Here is a 26,681-nt window from a genome sequence, read left to right as displayed (position 1 = left end):
AATAAATTACCAAGATAGTAAAGATAAGGCTCGTGTCGAAGAAAGATCTACCCCCCACTCGCTACTTGGAGAAATGTCTGATCTGCAGAAAGTTGGAGCTAGAAGCCCAAGGGACTCTAGCAGCAAGGTATTTAGGAAGAGAGAGTTGGAAGTAGCAGGGTCCCAGGCCCCAGAAAGCTTTGTGGATGATGCAGAGGGTATTGCATTTTATCCTTGCAACCACCGTGAGCCAGTGGAGTGATTTTAGGGCTAGAAAGATGCGATCCCTGGGCCTTGAGGCCAAGGATAAGTCTTGCAGTCCTATTCTCGATTAGTTGAAGAGGACAGAGGAAGGAAAGTGGCAGATAAAGGAAGAGACTGTTGCGGTAATCCAACCTTGAGAGAACCAGAGCTCTGGAGACATTGAGTTTCTGGGGGAAGGAAAAATGCCTTATAGGAGGTGAAGCAGATAGTGGGCCTTTTTGGCAAGGTCAGCAATATGAGGTTAGAAGAAGAGAGAGGAGTCAACGATGACACCCAGGTTTTTAGCCTCAGACAAGGGTTAGGGGAGGGGGCTAAGGAGGGCGGCCAGAGTGTAGGTGGGAAGGAGGGGGTAGATGTCCCAATTAAAAGGATCTCAGTCTTACTGGCATTATTGCAGGGATCATTAGCAGCACACCATGCCTGAATAGCAGTCGGACAATCGAGAATGAGAGAGGAAGGCGAGGAGGATGAGGGAAGCATAACACTGGAAAGGAGGAGAGAACACTGAGATCAAGTGGGCCACGGTGGGAGGATAGAGCCCTGAGGGATGCTGCAAGTTGACAGTGAGGTAGAGGAGAGAAATGCGCCAAGTTGCACTTGAGAGGGCCTATTCAAGAGGAAATAGGTCAACCAATCCGGTGCCCAGTCTGTGATGCCCAGGTTATCACACAGCCGATTTATGAGGATGGAGTGATTCACTGTATCAAAAGCAGAGGATGATCAAGGAGGATAAGGGTGGAAGATGAGTTAGAGCAGGGCTGCACAACTGATTTTGACAGAGGGCCGAAAGTACCCTACATGATGGCTATAGTGGGCCGAAAAGTAAATGTGGGTGGGGCGGTAGGCGTGGCGTGGCGTGGCAGGAGGCTTTTTCAACCACTAATTTTTATTAAACACTATGCCCCATAGCCCCCACCCCTCAAGCAAACACTATGCCCCATGGCTCCCACCCCTCATGCAAACACTATGCCCCAAGGCCCCCACCCCTCAAGCAAACACTATGCCCCAAGGCCCCCACCCCTCAAGCAAACACTATGCCCCATGGCCCCCACCCCTCATGCAAACACTATGCCGTAAGACACCCCCCGTAAAGCAAACACTATGTCCCATGACACCCCCCTCATGCAAACACTATGCCCCAAGGCCCCCACCCCTCAAGCAAACACTATGCCCCATGTCCCCCACTCCCCAAACAAACACTATGCCCCATGGCCCCCACCCCTCATGCAAACACTATGCCCCAAGACACCCACCCTCAAGCAAACACTATGCCCAATGACACCCACCCCTCATGCAAACACTATGCCCCATGGCCCCCACTCCCCAACCAAACACTATGCCCCATGGCCCCCACCCCTCATGCAAACACTAGGCCCCAAGACACCTACCCCTCATGCAAACACTATGTCCCATGGCCCCCACTCCCCAACCAAACACTATGCCCCATGACACCCACCACTCATGCAAACACTATGCCCCAAGACACCCACCCCTCAAGCAAACACTATGCCCCATAGCCCCCACTCCCTGACCAAACACTATGCCCCATGACACCCACCCCTCATGCAAACACTATGCCCCAAGACACCCACCCCTCATGCAAACACTATGCCCCATGACACCCACCCCTCATGCAAACACTATGCCCCAAGACACCCACCCCTCATGCAAACACTATGCCCCAAGACACCCACCCCTCATGCAAACACTATGCCCCAAGACACCCACGCCTCATGCAAACACTATGCCCCATGCCACCAAGCATGCACCATGCATACATACCCATACAGACCACAACCCCCCCACCCATGCATACAAACTAACAAGCATACACCATGCACCCATACAGACCCGAACCCCCCACCCCCAACTCAGCACACAAACCCACAAGCATACACCATGCACCCATACAGACCCGAACCCCCGACCACCAACTCAGCACACAAACCCACAAGCATACACCATTCACCCATACGGACCCGAACCCCCGACCACCAACTCAGCACACAAACCCACAAGCATACACCATGCACCCATACAGACCCGAACCCCCCACCCCCAACTCAGCACACAAACCCACAAGCATACACCATGCACCCATACAGACCAGAACCCCCCCACCCCCAAATCAGCACACAAACTCACAAGCATACACCATGCACCCATACAGACCCCACCCCCAACTCACCATACAAACTCACAAGCATACACCATGCACCCATACAGACCCGAACCCCCCACCCCCAACTCAGCACACAAACCCACAAGCATACACCATGCACCCATACAGACCCGAACCCCCACCCCCAACTCAGCACACAAACCCACAAGCATACACCATGCACCCATACAGACCCGAACCCCCCCACCCCCAACTCAGCACACAAACTCACAAGCATACACCATGCACCCATACAGAACCCACCATACAAACTCACATGAATACACCATGCATCCATACAGACCCGGACCCCCCCACCCCCACATCTCAACATACACTTCACTTGCACACAAACACATTCAGGCAGACCCGACACACACCCCACCCCCGCATCTCAACGCACACTGCACTTGCACACCAACACATTCAAGCAGATCTGACACACACCCCACCCCCGCATCTCAACATACATTGAACTTGCACACAAACACATTCAAGCAGACCCGACACACACCCCACCCACGCATCTCAACATACACTGAACTTGCACACAAACACATTCAGGCAGACCCGCCCCCCCACCCCCCGCATCTCAACACACAATCCACTTGCACACAAACACATTCAGGCAGACCCGACACACACCTCACCCCCGCATCTCAACATACACTGAACTTGCACACAAACACATTCAGGCAGACCCGACACACACACCCCCTCCGCATCTCAACACACACTGCACTTGCACACAAACACATTCAAGCAGACCTGACACACACCCCGCCCCCGCATCTCAACATACACTGCAGACATACAAATACAAACACACCCATACACGCCCGACACACCCCCACCTCCGCATCTCAACATACATACAAAAACAAAAAACACAGTCAGGACGGACCCGAGACAGACACACACACACACACAAACATACAGCCCCCTCCCATGTACTTACCCAGACGTGCTGGAACGCTGGCAAGGCTTCTGGCACTACGGCTGGTGTGGCAAGCAAGGCTGAAATGCCTTCCGGCATCAAGCCTTACTGGCCACGCCAGCCGTAGTGCTGGCACTCCATTGGTGCAGCACACATGCACTATGTGGCTCGTAGGAGCTGCGTGGTTCGTGTGCACTGAACCAATGAGTGTTTTGTCCGGCCCGAAAGACAACAAAGACTTTCCTAATGGAGGGCAGCCGATGCTGCTTGCGGGCGGCCCTCCATTAGGAAAGTCTTTGTGCCTCGCGGGCCGGACAAAACGGCATGGCGGGCCGCAACTGGCCCGCGGGCCGTATGTTGTGCATCCATGAGTTAGAGTCAAGGTTTGAGAGCAGGTCATCACGGGTGTTCAGAAGAGCAGTTTCCATGCCTCTGGAGGCTCTGAAGCCAGACTGGTGGTCGTGGAGGCAGCCAACAGATTCAGTGTAACCAAACTGGCTGGGAGTGCAATAATAATGTTAAATAAAAATTCATACAAGTATTTTTACAAACAAAGCAGATCCTTGAATATGCACTGATGCTAAAACACTTTTCGGCTAACTAAGTGTATTAAAATAGCCTGTATTGATTATAGCTACATTGAAATGCACTAAAATAGGCTGTATTCACATGTATCAACACCACTTTGCTCTTTGCTCAAGTAAATCAGTTGTATATAGATCATTCATTTAAGTAATTTGTGTAAAATATAGCAAAGAACTGTATCTGCTACATGAAAATAAAGAAACACTTAAGTAGACAACCTAGCCCATTAAGACATTATTAAAAGGGTCACAATCACTTGACACAAAACAAAAAAAACATGTATATACATCGCGTTGGGGACAATTTAAAATTCCCAAGGGAGGAAGGAGAATTAATGGCTTAGCTCATTGCATTTATTGCAAATGCAGTAATGTAATAACATCATCCATTCAGAATCACTTGAATTGTATGTCCACACTAATACAGTTGATACAGAAGAGTAGCGCGAAGTACTCAATAGCTACATGTATGAACCAAAGGAAATCTATATTTATGAGTAACACTATTTGTATTGTCTCTATTCCACACTTCAACCAGGGTACAAAACAAGTTTATAGTTTCTTAGATCCAAAACGAGATTACAGGGAAAGAAGCAGAATAGGACACGATCAAGAAAAAAGAGAAAGTGTGAGTTCAGGTTGGCTGCCTACTCTGGGTTCGGATTACAGCTGCACTCAGAGGCGTTGCTATGGGGGGCTGGAAGGGATATAGCCCCGGTGCTTTTGGTTTTAGCCCCGGTTAAAAGCTCTTGGGCTACAACCAAAAGACTAGCAGGACCTAAGTCCCAGCAGCTCTGACATTGGCGTAGCACCGTATCTTTTCCAGCCCTAGCAACACCCCTGCTTTGCAGATTCTCACACTTGCGGGACAAATAATTCAGTAGTCAAAGTTATTTAACACATATCAAGACTCTCATGATAATCCAGAAATAAAAACTTTCAAATTTCTCGAGGAGGTGATTCTGCAGGGTCTGATAGTAGGCTATTGTGAGGTGGGATCACACAGAAGAAGTAAGTTCATTCCAGAATTTAGGAGCAGTAAGAGAAAAAAAAGTGTGCAGTTGGCCAAGTCCAGAGAGGCTGAATCGGAAGAGATGAATGAAGATTGTAGTGGAGAGAATCCATTAATATGTTCATAGGCAACGCATCAAAACCTACGTTTAAGAGGCAACCAGCACATTTAAAATAATGAGGGAGTAAAGTGTGTTGGGTGATTTCGAAGGATAGGCAGGCTGAATATGGCATTAAGGGGTGAAAAGCATAAAGGAAGCCACAAGGCAAAGAGGACTTTAATCAAGATGGGTGAAAAATTAAGTTTTTATTAAGGTTATAGTAAGAGTCTTTCAAACTTGAAATAACGGTCTCAAATTTACACATGTGAAGTAACTGAAAACTGCAACTTCAAGGAAATAGCAATGAAATGTAAACCGTATTACACATCCATGAAACGAAAGGGAGGGTTATGTAGGAGAAAGAAACATGGTAGAAGTTGGGGAAATGGCATTGGTTTAAGAAGCTGGAAAAAATGACATTTCCGATTTGTTCAGAGGCAAGTGAAGATAGTGAGATATCATCTGCAGGTGTTGGCAACCAGTCGCTTTCCAGATGTTTTGGACTAAGATTCAGGCTCGGACTAGCTTATAGGGCAATAGGCCAATGGCAGAATCAAAAACAGAAAATGCTTGTGTGGGCTAGATTTTTGGGTCAAAGTGGGGCACTTTTTTGGCCAATGTGGGACAGATTTACTTCACTATGTGGCTAACAGTTTTGTCCAGTGTTGCTGAATAAATATTCTTTAAAATGTACTATTTGCATCACATTTTATCAAAAACTTTCCCCTTGGGTACTATTCAAACAGTGTCACAAAAGGAATACATTCCCATTTAGAACTGTGGGCTGTTAGGGAGAATTCTCTTATAAGGCTAATTTCCCAAACCTAGTGAGTCCCCCAGCAGCTTTGCTGGATTCTTGGGGTTTGTTTTTTTCTCCTGCTAAGAGTGAGACTCTTTTCCTCCCACTCTTAGGCATGATTTGAGGTATGTCTTTGACTTTTTGTGTGCTTATGGGCTATGGGGTCTTTTACTCTATAGGGTATAATCTGTTTTTAGTATGTGTGTTACACAGCACCCTCAGTGCAGTAACACAGGGGTGTCATAGTGACCCCCAAACATAGACTCCATACCCTGGGACTGACTACTGTCTCCCAGGGTATGTAAAGTCACCATTGACTTTACTAGTCCAAAATTGTGAACAGAACCAGTACAAACCATCATATTGTGGAAGTACTGGAAGGGGTTAATTCGATTCCCCCTGGGTCTGTTTCCAAGGGGGCACTGTCCAGTCCCCCCTTGTTGAGTTTCTGGCTGGTGGCAGTGGTTACCACGCAAAATATTTCACCGGAATATTTCCTATGGGATTTTCCCATTGATTTTAAAAGCACCACTTTTTGGTGCAATATTAAAGACACCGCTGGTTTATTTATTTAATATTAAATCACCGGTTGGGTCTTTTTGCCAGAACTCTTTTCTAAAATGGCGTTCATGTCCGTCTCTGTAACTCCAACCAAGGTCGGGCCCTTTGTTCCAATTTTTGGCGGGCTTCTCCACAGAAGCCCCCCAGCTGGTGCCACTCTGTCTGGGTTCCACAGGATGTGTGGGTGGGGGAATTGGCACCCTGGACTGCGTTGCCTTAGCAACTCAAGTCGCATTCTGTTCTGATTGGATAGGATTTACTGCTTACTCCTGTAGTCTCAATCTTCTTGCAGTGGTCCCCAAGGGAACTGCACAGGATTCTGCCTAACACTGGTGTGCAGCGGTGGGATTTGTATTGAGTATACATTGTAGAGTGCTTCTAATACTTTAGTGCAACTAACCACAAAGCTTAGCACTATAAAAGTTTATTTTCCAACAAGTCAACTATGGAAAGTTACAGCCAGGAGTCCCTGTCTGCAAAAACTGCTGATTGTTTAAGAGTCCTTTGTAGACATAAGGATCTTCCTGTAAAAGTCAAGAACATAGAATTGATTGAGAGAGTGTTAGAAAACCAAAGTCTGGGTAGTGGTTCAGATGAGCCTACCTCACCAGCAAATGTAGACAACAGTAATGAAATTAATATGGATCAAAGTGTTGATAATATTGTTTTAGAGTCAGATGAGGAAAGTGAGGCCAATGTAACTGTCCTCACTGGCCCTCTGCCTGCTCTAGCACCTCAAGCTGTGTCTACTGGACATTTGTCAGGTCCCACATTAAGTTCTGCATTCATTGAACTAGAAAAAATGAGATTTGAATTAGAGTTCAAAAGAATGAGTGCCCAATATGAACAAAAGCACCAAGAACTAAGGCTCAGAGAGATGGAGCTCAAGCATGAGCTAGAGATGAAGAAATTGTCTGTGGAAAATGCTTCTCTACCCGGATCCTCTAGGAGTTCCAGTCCCAAAAGTTCCCGGATGCTTAAAGAGATTGTGGGTATGTATGAACCTAAGTTGGATGTGTTTGATTGGTTGGCTATGTTTGAGTATAATCATGGGCTCCAGGACATCACAGGGAATCAGTTGCTTACTTGGTTGTTCTCTAGGCTCGCCCCTGTTGTATCTGATGTGGTAATGGAGTTGGGGGAGGTGGATAGGATGGACTATGAATGTGTGAAGCTAGCTTTAATAGCTAGATTTGGGAAGACCCCTTCCCAGTACCTTAAGAGGTTTAGGACCCTCAAAAATCATGATGGTACCCCTTGGGCTACCTGGTTGAGTGAAAGTTTGAAGAACTTAGAGGGATGGATTAAGGGTTACAGAGTGAACACTTATGAAGGAATGACAAATCCTGTTATGTTGGAGTCAATTTATGATGACTGCTCTCCTGAGCTCAGACAGCACTTGGCTGATTCAAAGGAAATAGATTCCAAGAAGCTAGCTAAGGCTGTTGACTTGTGGGTTGCCAACAGGGCTACTCACAAGGATTCTGGGGTAACTCAGAAAAAGGATGAGGGGAAACAGCCTAAAAAGGACTCCAAAGAGAATTCCAATAATTCCAATTCCAAAGAGGGCTCCAAACAGAACCATAAGGGTAAGCCACTTGGGAAACCAAATCAGGCTAGTGTACCTTCTGGTCCCAAACCAGAAGGAGGTCAGAACAAGCCACCATTCGTGAAGGCATTTGGAAAATGCTATGTTTGTGGCTCTACTGACAATGTGAAAGGAGAACCCAGATGTAAGGGTAAACCTTCAGGGGTCCACACTGTCTCCTTAGCCTTCGCTCCAGAGGAGGAAGTACAGGTGCCCAGTGGAAACTTTCTATTACTGGCTGATGAACCCGTAGGAGTCTCAGCAAGTGTTTCTTTAGTGTCCCTGGGGTTGGGGGGAACAACATAATTTAGATATCTATAATTCTATCCCAGATAATGCTAAAGAGTATTATAAGCACAGTGTCCAGGTGATTGGTCAGAAGACTCCTGCCATTAGGGACACTGGGGCCAGCAAAACTGTGGTGAATGAATCTTTTTTGAAGGCAGAGGATGTTGCTAAGGCACCCAAATGCCTCATCAAGTTAGCTGGAGGGCCTGTGCAGATGCTTCCTCAATTACCAGTTCTCATCCAGTGCAATTATATGACTGTGAAGATACCTGTCAGTGTAGATTGTGAGGTACCAGGAAGGGTTCTGTTGGAAAATGACCTGAAAACTCTTGGAGTAGTGTCACATACCCCCAGACCTCCTAGTAAAAGGTTACAGGAGCTAATGAGACCTCCAAGGGAGAAAAACATGAGAGGTTCTCCCAAGGAGATGATGAGAAAAGAATTCACTCCTACTCCACTTGAGCTACATTCTGCTATATCTGAGCAACCTGAAGCAAAGGGGCAACCCAAGACTTCAAGAAGGAAACCCACAGCAAGCGTTCCAGTGCTTCCAACTAGGACTTACCCTAGGTTGTCCAAAGTTGCACCTGTAACTCCACCTCCAGCTGAGGCTGAGAGGGAGGTACAACCATGTGTGGTTGAACTAGACTCTGAAGAGACAGAGCTAGTAGAAGGGCAAGAAATTATTGGCGATCTGGATACTGTTGACCATCCTGAGCTGCAGTCATTACTGGCAGAAGGTGGACCCAACAGGGCAGACTTCAGTAAGGGACAAAGCGAATGTCCAACTCTGGAAGGTCTTCGCCACCAGGCAGCTTCTCAGGCTGATGGGCAAGAGCCTGGGAAGTATAGGTTGCACTGGGAAGATGGCCTCTTCTACAGTGAACCGACTGAGTCTGCACCTGGAGACTACAAGCGACTTGTAGTGCCTCAAGAAAACAGACTCCAGTTCTTGCAACTAGCCCATGAGATTCCTTTGGCTGGTCACTTGAGCTTCAAGAAGACCAAGGAAAGGCTCTCTCTCTACTTTTATTGGACAAAGATGGGGGCTGAGGTAGATAAGTTCTGCAAGAGCTGCCACACCTGCCAAACTTCTGGTAAGGGTGGTTCCAAGAATGTGGCACCTTTAGTGCCTCTCCCAGTAGTGGGAGTCCCATTTGAGAGGGTAGGAATCGACATTGTTGGTCCCCTTGATCCTCCAACCTCCTCAGGCAACAGGTTTATCCTTGTTGTAGTAGACCATGCTACGAGGTACCCTGAGGCAATTCCTATGAGGACTGTTACAGCGCAAGCTGTGGCTAAGGCCCTCTTTGGTATTTTTACCAGGGTTGGGTTTCCTAAGGAGGCAATCTCTGACAGGGGGTCACATTTTATGTCCCACAACATGAAAGCCATGTGGAAAAACTGTGGAGTGACGGCCTACCACCCTTAGACAAATGGGTTGTTTGAAAGGTTTAATAGGACCATGAAGAGCATGATAGGTGCTTTAGAAGAACCCCTTAAGAGGAAGTGGGATCTTCTACTGCCCTGCCTTCTCTTTGCTTGTAGAGAAGTCCCTCAGGAGGGAGCAGGTTATAGTCCCTTTGAAATACATTATGGCCATCCAGTCAGAGGTCCATTGGCCCTGATTAAGGAGGGGTTGGAGAGTGCTCCTTCCCCCAAGCCAGTCAGAGTGACTTACTACGTGATAGGACTCCGGAGGAGAATGTCACAGATGATGGCAAGCTAGTGATAACCTGAAGGTGGGTCCAGCTTTGGTCAAGCACTGGCATGATCAAAAGGCTAACATGGTTGAGTTCACTCAAGACCAGCTAGTTCTCGTTATGATACCAACAAGGCAGAGGGCCTTGCAAGACAGATGGATGGGACTCTTCAAGGTTGTGGGTAAACCTGGAGAGGTGAACTATCTGGTAGACTTGGGCAATCCCAAGGAGGCTCCCATAGTCTTCCACACCAACAGACTAAAAGCGTATGTCTCTAGACCTGAAGTAGGAGACTTGCTTCTAGCTTCAGCAGAAGAGGAAGAAGAGAGTGAACCTCTCCCTGATCTCCTCAGAGGCTTACCTTTGGATGAAAAGATTGAAGGAGTTAATCTCTCTTCAAATCTGACACCTGAGCAACAAGAGGAGTGCAAATCTTTGTTAAATCAGTTTGCCTCCCGGTTCTCACTTTCACCAGGCTTGACCCCCAGGGGCCAGCATGAAATACTCACTGGTGACTGTCTGCCTGTAAAAAGCAGAGGGTACAGAATGTCAGAGAATGTAAGGACCCACATCAAAGGAGAGGTCCGCAAGATGCTTGACCTCGAGGTAATAGAGCTCTCTACTAGTCCATGGTCTAGCCCAGTTGTGTTAGTACCAAAGGCAGGATCCAAAGAGTTGAGATTCTGTGTGGACTATAGAGCCCTTAATGCAGTCACCAAGACTGATGCCCATCCTTTGCCAAGGACAGATGAGTTGGTGGATAGACTTGGTTCAGCCAAGTACCTCAGCACATTTGATCTGACGTCAGGCTATTGGCAAATAGCCCTGATAGACCATGCCAAGGAGAAAACTGCATTTTCTACCCCAGTTGGCTTATACCAATTTAAGTGTATGCCTTTTGGACTGAAAAATGCACCTGCTACATTCCAAAGGATGGTAAATCAGGTTCTGACTGGGATGGAGGACTTCTGCATGGCATACTTGGATGACATCGCAGTGTTCAGCCAATCCTGGGAAGAGCATGTTGACCAGCTAGGACATGTTTTGCAGGCTCTAGAGAAGGCCAATCTGACCATAAAGGCAAGTAAATGCCAGATTGGACAGAGTAAAGTGGTCTACCTTGGACATGAGGTAGGAGGTGGAGAAATAAGGCCTTTGCCCAGTAAGATTGAAGCTGTTCAAAATCGGACAACACCTACTACTCAGACCCAGGTGAGAGCCTTCTTAAGTCTCACTGGGTACTACAGGAATTTCATAGAGAACTATGGGACCATAGCTTCTCCACTTAATGTGATCTCCTCTCCTAAATTTCCTAAAAAGGTCAGATGGAATGAGCAGTGCAATCAGGTCTTTGAAAACCTGAAAAACCCTTTGTCAAGCTCCAGTACTAAGAGTTCCTGACTACCACCAAACTTTAATTGTACAGACAGATGCTTCTAATGCAGGTATAGGTGCAGTCCTTAGTCAAATGGATGGGAAAGGTATGGAGCACCCCATTTGCTTCATCAGTAGAAAACTGAAGGAACCTGAGACAAGGTGGGCAACCATTGAAAGAGAGTGTTTTGCTATTGTGTGGGCTCTGAAGAAGTTTAGGCCATACTTGTATGGTTCTACTTTTGTTATTCAGACTGACCACCAACCCTTGAGATGGTTAATGCAAATGAAAGGGGAGAACCCAAAACTATTGAGATGGTCAATCTGCCTCCAGGGGTTTGGTTTCACCATTGAGCACAGGTCAGGGTGTCACCACCAAAATGCTGATGGTCTCTCTAGGATGTTTGTAACCGACTAGAGGTATGAGATTTATCCAGGAGTGGATTCAATCCTCCTGTCCCTTAGTCTGGGGGGATGGGGGGCGAGTGTTAGGGAGAATTCTCTTATAAGGCTAATTTCCCAAACCTAGTGAGTCCCCCAGCAGCTTTGCTGGAATTTTGGGGTTTGTTTTTTTCTCCTGCTAAGAGTGAGACTCTTTTCCTCCCACTCGTAGGCATGATTTGAGGTATGTCTTTGACTTTTTGTGTGGCTATGGGCTATTGGGTCTTTTACTCCATAGGGTATCATCTGTTTTTAGTATGTGTGTTACACAGCACCCTCAGTGCAGTAACACAGGGGTGTCATAGTGACCCCCAAACATAGACTCCATACCCTGGGACTGACTACTGTCTCCCAGGGCATGTAAAGTCACCATTGACTTTACTAGTCCAAAATTGTGAACAGAACCGATACAAACCATCATATTGTGGAAGTACTGGAAGGGGTTAATTCGATTCCCCCTGGGTCTGATTCCAAGGGGGCACTGTCCAGTCCCCTCTTGTTGAGTTTCTGGCTGGTGGCAGTGGTTACCACGCAAAATATTCCACCGGAATATTTCCTATGGGATTTTCCCATTGATTTTAAAAGCACCTCTTTTTGGTGCAATGTTAAAGATACCGCCGGTTTATTTTTTTAATATTAAATCACTGGTTGGGTCTTTTTGCCAGAACTCTTTTCTAAAATGGCGTTCGTGTCCGTCTCTGTAACTCCAACCAAGGTCGGGCCCTTTGTTCCAATTTTTGGCGGGCTTCTCCACAGAAGCCCCCCAGCTGGTGCCACTCTGTCTGGGTTCCACAGGATGTGTGGGTGGGGGAATTGGCACCCTGGACTGCGTTGCCTTAGTAACTCAAGTCGCATTCTGTTCTGATTGGATAGGATTTTCTGCTTACTCCTGTAGTCTTAATCTTCTTGCAGTGGTCCCCAAGGGAACTGCACAGGATTCTGCCTAACACTGGTGTGCAGCGGTGGGATTTGTATTGAGTATACATTGTAGAGTGCTTCTAATACTTTAGTGCAACTAACCACAAAGCTTAGCACTATAAAAGTTTATTTTCCAACAAGTCAACTATGGAAAGTTACAGCCAGGAGTCCCTGTCTGCAAAAACTGCTGATTGTTTAAGAGTCCGTTGTAGACATAAGGATCTTCCTGTAAAAGTCAAGAACATAGAATTGATTGAGAGAGTGTTAGAAAACCAAAGTCTGGGTAGTGGTTCAGAAGAGCCTACCTCACCAGCAAATGTAGACAACAGTAATGAAATTAATATGGATCAAAGTGTTGATAATATTGTTGTAGAGTCAGATGAGGAAAGTGAGGCCAATGTAACTGTCCTCACTGGCCCTCTGCCTGCTCTAGCACCTCAAGCTGTGTCTACTGGACATTTGTCAGGTCCCACATTAAGTCCTGCATTCATTGAACTAGAAAAAATGAGACTTGAATTAGAGTTCAAAAGAATGAGTGCCCAATATGAACAAAAGTACCAAGAACTAAGGCACAGAGAAATGGAGCTCAAACATGAGCTAGAGATGAAGAAATTGTCTGTGGAAAATGCTTCTCTACCCGGATCCTCTAGGAGTTCCAGTCCCAAAAGATTCCGGATGCTTAAAGAGATTGTGGGTATGTATGAACCTAAGTTGGATGTGTTTGATTGGTTGGCTATGTTTGAGTATAATCATGGGCTCCAGGATATCACAGGGAATCAGTTGCTTCCTTGGTTGTTCTCTAGGCTCGCTCCTGTTGTATCTGATGTGGTAATGGAGTTGGGGGAGGTGGATAGGATGGACTATGAATGTGTGAAGCTAGATTTAATAGCTAGATTTGGGAAGACCCCTTCCCAGTACCTTAAGAGGTTTAGGACCCTCAAAAATCATGATGGTACCCCTTGGGCTACCTGGTTGAGTGAATGTTTGAAGAACTTAGAGGGATGGATTAAGGGATACAGAGTGAACACTTATGAAGGAATGAAAAATCTTGTTATGTTGGAGTCAATTTATGATGCCTGCTCTCCTGAGCTTAGACAGCACTTGGCTGATTCAAAGGAAATTGATTCCAAGAAGCTAGCTAAGGCTGTTGACTTGTGGGTTGCCAACAGGGCTACTCACAAGGATTCTGGGGTAACTCATAAAAAGGATGAGGGGAAACAGCCTAAAAAGGACTCCAAAGAGAATTCCAATAATTCCAATTCCAAAGAGGGCTCCAAACAGAACCATAAGGGTAAGCCACATGGGAAACCAAATCAGGCTAGTGTACCTTCTGGTCCCAAACCAGAAGGAGGTCAGAACAAGCCACCATTCGTGAAGGCATTTGGAAAATGCTATGTTTGTGGCTCTACTGACAATGTGAAAGGAGAACCCAGATGTAAGGGTAAACCTTCAGGGGTCCACACTGTCTCCTTAGCCTTCGCTCCAGAGGAGGAAGTACAGGTGCCCAGTGGAAACTTTCTATTACTGGCTGATGAACCCGTAGGAGTCTCAGCAATTGTTTCTTTAGTGTCCCTGGGGTTGGGGGAACAACAGAATTTAGATATCTATAATTCTATCCCAAATAATGCTAAAGAGTACTATAAGCACAGTGTCCAGGTGATTGGTCAGGAGACTCCTGCCATTAGGGACACTGGGGCCAGCAAAACTGTGGTGAATGAATCTTTTTTGAAGGCAGAGGATGTTGCTAAGGCACCCAAATGCCTCATCAAGTTAGCTGGAGGGCCTGTGCAGATGCTTCCTAAATTACACGTTCTCATCCAGTGCAATGATATGACTGTGAAGATACCTGTCAGTGTAGATTGTGAGGTACCAGGAAGGGTTCTGCTGGAAAATGACCTGAAAACTCTTGGAGTAGTGTCACATACCCCCAGACCTCCTAGTAAAAGGTTACAGGAGCTAACGAGACCTGCAAGGGAGAAAAACATGAGAGGTTCTCCCAAGGAGATGATGAGAAAAGAATTCACTCCTACTCCACTTGAGCTACATTCTGCTATATCTGAGCAACCTGAAGCAAAGGGGCAACCCAAGACTTCTAGAAGGAAACCAGCAGCAAGCGCTCCAGTGCTTCCAACTAGGACTTCCCTTAGGTTGTCCAAAGTTGCACCTGTAACTCCACCTCCAGCTGAGGCTGAGAGGGAGGTACAACCCTGTGTGGTTGAACTAGACTCTGAAGAGACAGAGCTAGTAGAAGGGCAAGAAATTATTGGAGATCTGGATCCTGTTGACCATCCTGAGCTGCAGTCATTACTGGCAGAAGGTGGACCCAACAGGGCAGACTTCAGTAAGGGACAAAGAGAATGTCCAACTCTGGAAGGTCTTCGCCACCAGGCAGCTTCTCAGGCTGATGGGCAAGAGCCTGGGAAGTATAGGTTGCACTGGGAAGATGGCCTCTTCTACAGTGAACCGACTGAGTCTGCACCTGGAGACTACAAGCGACTTGTAGTGCTTCAAGAAAACAGACTCCAGTTCTTGCAACTAGCCCAAGAGATTCCTTTGGCTGGTCACTTGAGTTTCAAGAAGACCAAGAAAAGGCTCTCTCTCTACTTTTATTGGACAAAGATGGGGGCTGAGGTAGATAAGTTCTGCAAGAGCTGCCACACCTGCCAAACTTCTGGTAAGGGTGGTTCCAAGAATGTGGCACCTTTAGTGCCTCTCCCAGTAGTGCGAGTCCCATTTGAGAGGGTAGGAATCGACATTGTTGGTCCCCTTGATCCTCCAACCTCCTCAGGCAACAGGTTTATCCTTGTTCTAGTAGACCATGCTACGAGGTACCCTGAGGCAATTCCTATGAGGACTGTTACAGTGCAAGCTGTGGCTAAGGCCTCCTTGGTATTTTTACCAGGGTTGGGTTTCCTAAGGAGGCAATCTCTGACAGGGGGTCACATTTTATGTCCCACTACATGAAAGCCATGTGGAAAAACTGTGGAGTGACCGCCTACCACCCTTAGACAAATGGGTTGTTTGAAAGGTTTAATAGGACCATGAAGAGCATGATAGGTGCTTTAGAAGAACCCCTTAAGAGGAAGTGGGATCTTCTACTGCCATGCCTTCTCTTTGCTTGTAGAGAAGTCCCTCAGGAGGGAGCAGGTTATAGTCCCTTTGAACTACTTTATGGCCATCCAGTCAGAGGTCCATTGGCCCTGATTAAGGAGGGGTTGGAGAGTCCTCCTTCCCCCAAGCCAGTCAGAGTGACTGACTACGTGATAGGACTCCGGAGGAGAATGTCACAGATGATGGCACAAGCTAGTGATAACCTGAAGGTGGGTCCAGCTTTGGTCAAGCACTGGCATGATCAAAAGGCTAACATGGTTGAGTTCACTCAAGACCAGCTAGTTCTCGTTATGATACCAACAAGGCAGAGGGCCTTGCAAGACAGATGGATGGGACCCTTCAAGGTTGTGGGTAAACCTGGAGAGGTGAACTATCTGGTAGACTTGGGCAATCCCAAGGAGGCTCCCATAGTCTTCCACACCAACAGACTAAAAGCGTATGTCTCTAGACCTGAAGTAGGAGACTTGCTTCTAGCTTCAGCAGAAGAGGGAGAAGAGAGTGAACCTCTCCCTGATCTCTTCAGAGGCTTACCTTTGGATGAAAAGATTGAAGGAGTTAATCTCTCTTCAAATCTGACACCTGAGCAACAAGAGGAGTGCAAATCTTTGTTAAATCAGTTTGCCTCCCTGTTCTCACTTTCACCAGGCTTGACCCCCTGGGGCCAGCATGAAATACTCACTGGTGACTGTCTGCCTGTAAAAAGCAGAGGGTACAGAATGTCAGAGAATGTAAGGACCCACATCAAAGGAGAGGTCCACAAGATGCTTGACCTCGGGGTAATAGAGCCCTCTACTAGTCCATGGTCTAGCCCAGTTGTGTTAGTACCAAAGGAAGGATCCAAAGAGTTGAGATTCTGTGTGGACTATAGAGCCCTTAATGCAGTCACCAAGACTGATGCCCATCCTTTGCCAAGGACAGATGAGTTGGTGGATAGACTTGGTTCAGCCAAGTACCTCAGCACATTTGATCTGAAGTCTGGCTATTGGCAAATAGCCCTGATAGACCATGCCAAGGAGAAAACAGCATTTTCTACCCCAGTTGGCTTATACCAATTTAAGTTTATGCCTTTTGGACTGAAAAATGCACCTGCTACATTCCAAAGGATGGTAAATCAGGTTCTGACTGGGATGGAGGACTTCTGCATGGCATACTTGGATGACATCGCAGTTTTCAGCCAATCCTGGGAAGAGCATGTTGACCACCTAGGACATGTTTTGCAGGCTCTAGAGAAGGCCAATCTGACCATAAAGGCAAGTAAATGCCAGATTGGACAGAGTAAAGTGGTCTACCTTGGACATGAGGTAGGAGGTGAAGAAATAAGGCCTTTGCCCAGTAAGATTGAAGCTGTGCAAAATTGGACAACACCTACTACTCAGACCAGCTGAGAGCCTTCTTAAGTCTCACTGGGTACTACAGGAATTTCATACAGAACTATGGGACCATAGCTTCTCCACTGAATGTGATCTCCTCTCCTAAATTTCCTAAAAAGGTCTGATGGAATGAGCAGTGCAATCAGGCCTTTGAAAACCTGAAAAGCCCTTTGTCAAGCTCCAGTACTAAGAGTTCCTGACTACCACCAAACTTTAATTGTATAGACAGATGCTTCTAATGCAGGTATAGGTGCAGTCCTTAGTCAACTGGATGGGAAAGGTATGGAGCACCCCATTTGCTTCATCAGTAGAAAACTGAAGGAACCTGAGACAAGGTGGGCAACCATTGAAAGAGAGTGTTTTGCTATTGTGTGGGCTCTGAAGAAGTTTAGGCCATACTTGTATGGTTCTACTTTTGTTATTCAGACTGACCACCAACCCTTGAGATGGTTAATGCAAATGAAAGGGGAGAACCCAAAACTATTGAGATGGTCAATCTGCCTCCAGGGGTTTGATTTCACCATTGAGCACAGGTCAGGGTGTCACCACCAAAATGCTGATGGTCTCTCTAGGATGTTTGTAACCGACTAGAGGTATGAGATTTATCCAGGAGTGGATTCAATCCTCCTGTCCCTTAGTCTGGGGGGGTGGGGGCGAGTGTTAGGGAGAATTCTCTTATAAGGCTAATTTCCCAAACCTAGTGAGTCCCCCAGCAGCTTTGCTGGAATTTTGGGGTTTGTTTTTTTCTCCTGCTAAGAGTGAGACTCTTTTCCTCCCACTCTTAGGCATGATTTGAGATATGTCTTTGACTTTTTGTGTGGCTATGGGCTATTGGGTCTTTTACTCCATATGGTATCATCTGTTTTTAGTATGTGTGTTACACAGCACCCTCAGTGCAGTAACACAGGGGTGTCATAGTGACCCCCAAACATAGACTCCATACCCTGGGACTGACTACTGTCTCCCAGGGCATGTAAAGTCACCATTGACTTTACTAGTCCAAAATTGTGAACAGAACCAGTACAAACCATCATATTGTGGAAGTACTGGAAGGGGTTAATTCGATTCCCCCTGGGTCTGTTTCCAAGGGGGCACTGTCCAGTCCCCCCTTGTTGAGTTTCTGGCTGGTGGCAGTGGTTACCACGCAAAATAATCCACCGGAATATTTCCTATGGGATTTTCCCATTGATTTTAAAAGCACCACTTTTTGGTGCAATGTTAAAGATACCGCCGGTTTATTTTTTTAATATTAAATCACCGGTTGGGTCTTTTTGCCAGAACTCTTTTCTAAAATGGCGTTCGTGTCCGTCTCTGTAACTCCAACCAAGGTCGGGCCCTTTGTTCCAATTTTTGGCAGGCTTCTCCACAGAAGCCCCCCAGCTGGTGCCACTCTGTCTGGGTTCCACAGGATGTGTGGGTGGGGGAATTGGCACCCTGGACTGCGTTGCCTTAGCAACTCAAGTCACATTCTGTTCTGATTGGATAGGATTTACTGCTTACTCCTGTAGTCTTAATCTTCTTGCAGTGGTCCCCAAGGGAACTGCACAGGATTCTGCCTAACACTGGTGTACAGCGGTGGGGTTTGTATTGAGTATACATTGTAGAGTGCTTCTAATACTTTAGTGCAACTAACCACAAAGCTTAGCACTATAAAAGTTTATTTTCCAACAAGTCAACTATGGAAAGTTACAGCCAGGAGTCCCTGTCTGCAAAAACTGCTGATTGTTTAAGAGTCCGTTGTAGAAATAAGGATCTTCCTGTAAAAGTCAAGAACATAGAATTGATTGAGAGAGTGTTAGAAAACCAAAGTCTGGGTAGTGGTTCAGATGAGCCTACCTCACCAGCAAATGTAGACAACAGTAATGAAATTAATATGGATCAAAGTGTTGATAATATTGTTGTAGAGTCAGATGAGGAAAGTGAGGCCAATATAACTGTCCTCACTGGCCCTCTGCCTGCTCCAGCACCTCAAGCTGTGTCTACTGGACATTTGTCAGGTCCCACATTAAGTCCTGCATTCATTGAACTAGAAAAAATGAGACTTGAATTAGAGTTCAAAAGAATGAGTGCCCAATATGAACAAAAGTACCAAGAACTAAGGCACAGAGAAATGGAGCTCAAACATGAGCTAGAGATGAAGAAATTGTCTGTGGAAAATGCTTCTCTACCCGGATCCTCTAGGAGTTCCAGTCCCAAAAGATTCTGGATGCTTAAAGAGATTGTGGGTATGTATGAACCTAAGTTGGATGTGTTTGATTGGTTGGCTATGTTTGAGTATAATCATGGGCTCCAGGATATCACAGGGAATCAGTTGCTTCCTTGGTTGTTCTCTAGGCTCGCTCCTGTTGTATCTGATGTGGTAATGGAGTTGGGGGAGGTGGATAGGATGGACTATGAATGTGTGAAGCTAGATTTAATAGCTAGATTTGGGAAGACCCCTTCCCAGTACCTTAAGAGGTTTAGGACCCTCAAAAATCATGATGGTACCCCTTGGGCTACCTGGTTGAGTGAATGTTTGAAGAACTTAGAGGGATGGATTAAGGGATACAGAGTGAACACTTATGAAGGAATGAAAAATCTTGTTATGTTGGAGTCAATTTATGATGCCTGCTCTCCTGAGCTCAGACAGCACTTGGCTGATTCAAAGGAAATAGATTCCAAGAAGCTAGCTAAGGCTGTTGACTTGTGGGTTGCCAACAGGGCTACTCACAAGGATTCTGGGGTAACTCAGAAAAAGGATGAGGGGAAACAGCCTAAAAAGGACTCCAAAGAGAATTCCAATAATTCCAATTCCAAAGAGGGCTCCAAACAGAACCATAAGGGTAAGCCACATGGGAAACCAAATCAGGCTAGTGTACCTTCTGGTCCCAAACCAGAAGGAGGTCAGAACAAGCCACCATTCGTGAAGGCATTTGGAAAATGCTATGTTTGTGGCTCTACTGACAATGTGAAAGGAGAACCCAGGTGTAAGGGTAAACCTTCAGGGGTCCACACTGTCTCCTTAGCCTTCGCTCCAGAGGAGGAAGTACAGGTGCCCAGTGGAAACTTTCTATTACTGGCTGATGAACCCGTAGGAGTCTCAGCAAGTGTTTCTTTAGTGTCCCTGGGGTTGGGGGAACAACAGAATTTAGATATCTATAATTCTATCCCAGATAATGCTAAAGAGTACTATAAGCACAGTGTCCAGGTGATTGGTCAGGAGACTCCTGCCATTAGGGACACTGGGGCCAGCAAAACTGTGGTGAATGAATCTTTTTTGAAGGCAGATGATGTTGCTAAGGCACCCAAATGCCTCATCAAGTTAGCTGGAGGGCCTGTGCAGATTCTTCCTCAATTACCAGTTCTCATCCAGTGCAATGATATGACTGTGAAGATACCTGTCAGTGTAGATTGTGAGGTACCAGGAAGGGTTCTGTTGGAAAATGACCTGAAAACTCTTGGAGTAGTGTCACATACCCCCAGACCTCCTAGTAAAAGGTTACAGGAGCTAACAAGACCTGCAAGGGAGAAATACATGAGAGGTTCTCCCAAGGAGATGATGAGAAAAGAATTCACTCCTACTCCACTTGAGCTACATTCTGCTATATCTGAGCAACCTGAAGCAAAGGGGAAACCCAAGACTTCTAGAAGGAAACCAGCAGCAAGCGCTCCAGTGCTTCCAACTAGGACTTCCCCTAGGTTGTCCAAAGTTGCACCTGTAACTCCACCTCCAGCTGAGGCTGAGAGGGAGGTACAACCCTGTGTGGATGAACTAGACTCTGAAGAGACAGAGCTAGTAGAAGGGCAAGAAATTATTGGAGATCTGGATCCTGTTGACCATCCTGAGCTGCAGTAATTACTGGCAGAAGGTGGACCCAACAGGGCAGACTTCAGTAAGGGACGAAGAGAATGTCCAACTCTGGAAGGTCTTCGCCACCAGGCAGCTTCTCAGGCTGATGGGCAAGAGCCTGGGAAGTATAGGTTGCACTGGGAAGATGGCCTCTTCTACAGTGAACCGACTGAGTCTGCACCTGGAGACTACAAGCGACTTGTAGTGCCTCAAGAAAAAAGACTCCAGTTCTTGCAACTAGCCCATGAGATTCCTTTGGCTGGTCACTTGAGCTTCAAGAAGACCAAGGAAAGAATCTCTCTCTACTTTTATTGGACAAAGATGGGGGCTGAGGTAGATAAGTTCTGCAAGAGCTGCCACACCTGCCAAACTTCTGGTAAGGGTGGTTCCAAGAATGTGGCACCTTTAGTGCCTCTCCCAGTAGTGGGAGTCCCATTTGAGAGGGTAGGAATCGACATTGTTGGTCCCCTTGATCCTCCAACCTCCTCAGGCAACAGGTTTATCCTTGTTGTAGTAGACCATGCTACGAGGTACCCTGGGGCAATTCCTATGAGGACTGTTACAGCGCAAGCTGTGGCTAAGGCCCTCCTTGGTATTTTTACCAGGGTTGGGTTTACTAAGGAGGCAATCTCTGACAGGGGGTCACATTTTATGTCCCACTACATGAAAGCCATGTGGAAAAATTGTGGAGTGACCGCCTACCACCCTTAGACAAATGGGTTGTTTGAAAGGTTTAATAGGACCATGAAGAGCATGATAGGTGCTTTAGAAGAACCCCTTAAGAGGAAGTGGGATCTTCTACTGCCCTGCCTTCTCTTTGCTTGTAGAGAAGTCCCTCAGGAGGGAGCAGGTTATAGTCCCTTTGAACTACTTTATGGCCATCCAGTGAGAGGTCCATTGGCCCTGATTAAGGAGGGGTTGGAGAGTGCTCCTTCCCCCAAGCCAGTCAGAGTGACTGACTATGTGATAGGACTCCGGAGGAGAATGTCACAGATGATGGCACAAGCTAGTGATAACCTGAAGGTGGGTCCAGCTTTGGTCAAGCACTGGCATGATCAAAAGGCTAACATGGTTGAGTTCACTCAAGACCAGCTAGTTCTCGTTATGATACCAACAAGGCAGAGGGCCTTGCAAGACAGATGGATGGGACCCTTCAAGGTTGTGGGTAAACCTGGAGAGGTGAACTATCTGGTACACTTGGGCAATCCCAAGGAGGCTCCCATAGTCTTCCACACCAACAGACTAAAAGCGTATGTCTCTAGACCTGAAGTAGGAGACTTGCTTCTAGCTTCAGCAGAAGAGGAAGAAGAGAGTGAACCTCTCCCTGATCTCCTCAGAGGCTTACCTTTGGATGAAAAGATTGAAGGAGTTAATCTCTCTTCAAATCTGACACCTGAGCAACAAGAGGAGTTGAAATCTTTGTTAAATCAGTTTGCCTCCCTGTTCTCACTTTCACCAGGCTTGACCCCCTGGGGCCAGCATGAAATACTCACTGGTGACTGTCTGCCTGTAAAAAGCAGAGGGTACAGAATGTCAGAGAATGTAAGGACCCACATCAAAGGAGAGGTCCGCAAGATGCTTGACCTCGGGGTAATAGAGCCCTCTACTAGTCCATGGTCTAGCCCAGTTGTGTTAGTACCAAAGGCAGGATCCAAAGAGTTGAGATTCTGTGTGGACTATAGAGCCCTTAATGCAGTCACCAAGACTGATGCCCATCCTTTGCCAGCCAAGGACAGATGAGTTGGTGGATAGACTTGGTTCAGCCAAGTACCTCAGCACATTTGATCTGACGTCAGGCTATTGGCAAATAGCCCTGATAGACCATGCCAAGGAGAAAACTGCATTTTCTACCCCAGTTGGCTTATACCAATTTAAGTTTATGCCTTTTGGACTGAAAAATGCACCTGCTACATTCCAAAGGATGGTAAATTCGATTCTGACTGGGATGGAGGACTTCTGCATGGCATACTTGGATGACATCGCAGTGTTCAGCCAATCCTGGGAAGAGCATGTTGACCACCTAGGACATGTTTTGCAGGCTCTAGAGAAGGCCAATCTGACCATAAAGGCAAGTAAATGCCAGATTGGACAGAGTAAAGTGGTCTACCTTGGACATGAGGTAGGAGGTGGAGAAATAAGGCCTTTGCCCAGTAAGATTGAAGCTGTGCAAAATTGGACAACACCTACTACTCAGACCCAGGTGAGAGCCTTCTTAAGTCTCACTGGGTACTACAGGAATTTCATAGAAAACTATGGGACCATAGCTTCTCCACTGAATGTGATCTCCTCTCCTAAATTTCCCAAAAAGGTCAGATGGAATGAGCAGTGCAATCAGGTCTTTGAAAACCTGAAAAGCCCTTTGTCAAGCTCCAGTACTAAGAGTTCCTGACTACCACCAAACTTTAATTGTACAGACAGATGCTTCTAATGCAGGTATAGGTGCAGTCCTTAGTCAACTGGATGGGAAAGGTATAGAGCACACCATTTGCTTCATCAGTAGAAAACTGAAGGAACCTGAGACAAGGTGGGCAACCATTGAAAGAGAGTGTTTTGCTATTGTGTGGGCTCTGAAGAAGTTTAGGCCATACTTGTATGGTTCTACTTTTGTTATTCAGACTGACCACCAACCCTTGAGATGGTTAATGCAAATGAAAGGGGAGAACCCAAAACTATTGAGATGGTCAATCTGCCTCCAGGGGTTTGATTTCACCATTGAGCACAGGTCAGGGTGTCACCACCAAAATGCTGATGGTCTCTCTAGGATGTTTGTAACCGACTAGAGGTATGAGATTTATCCAGGAGTGGATTCAATCCTCCTGTCCCTTAGTCTGGGGGGATGGGGGGCGAGTGTTAGGGAGAATTCTCTTATAAGGCTAATTTCCCAAACCTAGTGAGTCCCCCAGCAGCTTTGCTGGAATTTTGGGGTTTGTTTTTTTCTCCTGCTAAGAGTGAGACTCTTTTCCTCCCACTCTTAGGCATGATTTGAGGTATGTCTTTGACTTTTTGTGTGGCTATGGGCTATTGGGTCTTTTACTCCATAGGGTATCATCTGTTTTTAGTATGTGTGTTACACAGCACCCTCAGTGCAGTAACACAGGGGTGTCATAGTGACCCCCAAACATAGACTCCATACCCTGGGACTGACTACTGTCTCCCAGGGCATGTAAAGTCACCATTGACTTTACTAGTCCAAAATTGTGAACAGAACCAGTACAAACCATCATATTGTGGAAGTACTGGAAGGGGTTAATTCGATTCCCCCTGGGTCTGTTTCCAAGGGGGCACTGTCCAGTCCCCCCTTGTTGAGTTTCTGGCTGGTGGCAGTGGTTACCACGCAAAATATTCCACCGGAATATTTCCTATGGGATTTTCCCATTGATTTTAAAAGCACCACTTTTTGGTGCAATGTTAAAGATACCGCTGGTTTATTTTTTTAATATTAAATCACCGGTTGGGTCTTTTTGTAGAGAACTCTTTTCTAAAATGGCGTTCGTGTCCGTCTCTGTAACTCCAACCAAGGTCGGGCCCTTTGTTCCAATTTTTGGCGGGCTTCTCCACAGAAGCCCCCCAGCTGGTGCCACTCTGTCTGGGTTCCACAGGATGTGTGGGTGGGGGAATTGGCACCCTGGACTGCGTTGCCTTAGCAACTCAAGTCGCATTCTGTTCTGATTGGATAGGATTTACTGCTTACTCCTGTAGTCTTAATCTTCTTGCAGTGGTCCCCAAGGGAACTGCACAGGATTCTGCCTAACACTGGTGTACAGCGGTGGGATTTGTATTGAGTATACATTGTAGAGTGCTTCTAATACTTTAGTGCAACTAACCACAAAGCTTAGCACTATAAAAGTTTATTTTCCAACAAGTCAACTATGGAAAGTTACAGCCAGGAGTCCCTGTCTGCAAAAACTGCTGATTGTTTAAGAGTCCGTTGTAGACATAAGGATCTTCCTGTAAAAGTCAAGAACATAGAATTGATTGAGAGAGTGTTAGAAAACCAAAGTCTGGGTAGTGGTTCAGATGAGCCTACCTCACCAGCAAATGTAGACAACAGTAATGAAATTAATATGGATCAAAGTGTTGATAATATTGTTGTAGAGTCAGATGAGGAAAGTGAGGCCAATGTAACTGTCCTCACTGGCCCTCTGCCTGCTCTAGCACCTCAAGCTGTGTCTACTGGACATTTGTCAGGTCCCACATTAAGTCCTGCATTCATTGAACTAGAAAAAATGAGACTTTAATTAGAGTTCAAAATAATGAGTGCCCAATATGAACAAAAGTACCAAGAACTAAGGCTCAGAGAAATGGAGCTCAAACATGAGTTAGAGATGAAGAAATTGTCTGTGGAAAATGCTTCTCTACCCGGATCCTCTAGGAGTTCCAGTCCCAAAAGATCCCGGATGCTTAAAGAGATTGTGGGTATGTATGAACCTAAGTTGGATGTGTTTGATTGGTTGGCTATGTTTGAGTATAATCATGGGCTCCAGGACATCACAGGGAATCAGTTGCTTCCTTGGTTGTTCTCTAGGCTCGCCCCTGTTGTATCTGATGTGGTAATGGAGTTGGGGGAGGTGGATAGGATGGACTATGAATGTGTGAAGCTAGCTTTAATAGCTAGATTTGGGAAGACCCCTTCCCAGTACCTTAAGAGGTTTAGGACCCTCAAAAATCATGATGGTACCCCTTGGGCTACCTGGTTGAGTGAATGTTTGAAGAACTTAGAGGGATGGATTAAGGGTTACAGATTGAACACTTATGAAGGAATGAAAAATCTTGTTATGTTGGAGTCAATTTATGATGCCTGCTCTCCTGAGCTCAGACAGCACTTGGCTGATTCAAAGGAAATAGATTCCAAGAAGCTAGCTAAGGCTGTTGACTTGTGGGTTGCCAACAGGGCTACTCACAAGGATTCTGGGGTAACTCAGAAAAAGGATGAGGGGAAACAGCCTAAAAAGGACTCCAAAGAGAATTCCAATAATTCCAATTCCAAAGAGGGCTCCAAACAGAACCATAAGGTTAAGCCACATGGGAAACCAAATCAGGCTAGTGTACCTTCTGGTCCCAAACCAGAAGGAGGTCAGAACAAGCCACCATTCGCGAAGGCATTTGGAAAATGCTATGTTTGTGGCTCTACTGACAAAGTGAAAGGAGAACCCAGATGTAAGGGTAAACCTTCAGGGGTCCACACTGTCTCCTTAGCCTTCGCTCCAGAGGAGGAAGTACAGGTGCCCAGTGGAAACTTTCTATTACTGGCTGATGAACCCGTAGGAGTCTCAGCAAGTGTTTCTTTAGTGTCCCTGGGGTTGGGGGAACAACAGAATTTAGATATCTATAATTCTATCCCAGATAATGCTAAAGAGTACTATAAGCACAGTGTCCAGGTGATTGGTCAGGAGACTCCTGCCATTAGGGACACTGGGGCCAGCAAAACTGTGGTGAATTAATCTTTTTTGAAGGCAGAGGATGTTGCTAAGGCACCCAAATGCCTCATCAAGTTAGCTGGAGGGCCTGTACAGATGCTTCCTCAATTACCAGTTCTCATCCAGTGCAATGATATGACTGTGAAGATACCTGTCAGTGTAGATTGTGAGGTACCAGGAAGGGGTCTGTTGGAAAATGACCTGAAAACTCTTGGAGTAGTGTCACATACCCCCAGACCTCCTAG

Source organism: Ambystoma mexicanum, chromosome 1q, assembly GCF_040938575.1.
Source record: "Ambystoma mexicanum isolate Mex_15411 chromosome 1q, UKY_AmexF1_1, whole genome shotgun sequence".
Taxonomy (NCBI): domain Eukaryota; kingdom Metazoa; phylum Chordata; class Amphibia; order Caudata; family Ambystomatidae; genus Ambystoma; species Ambystoma mexicanum.
The sequence above is the reverse complement of the archived record's forward strand: the minus strand, read 5'-3'. Positions refer to the sequence as shown.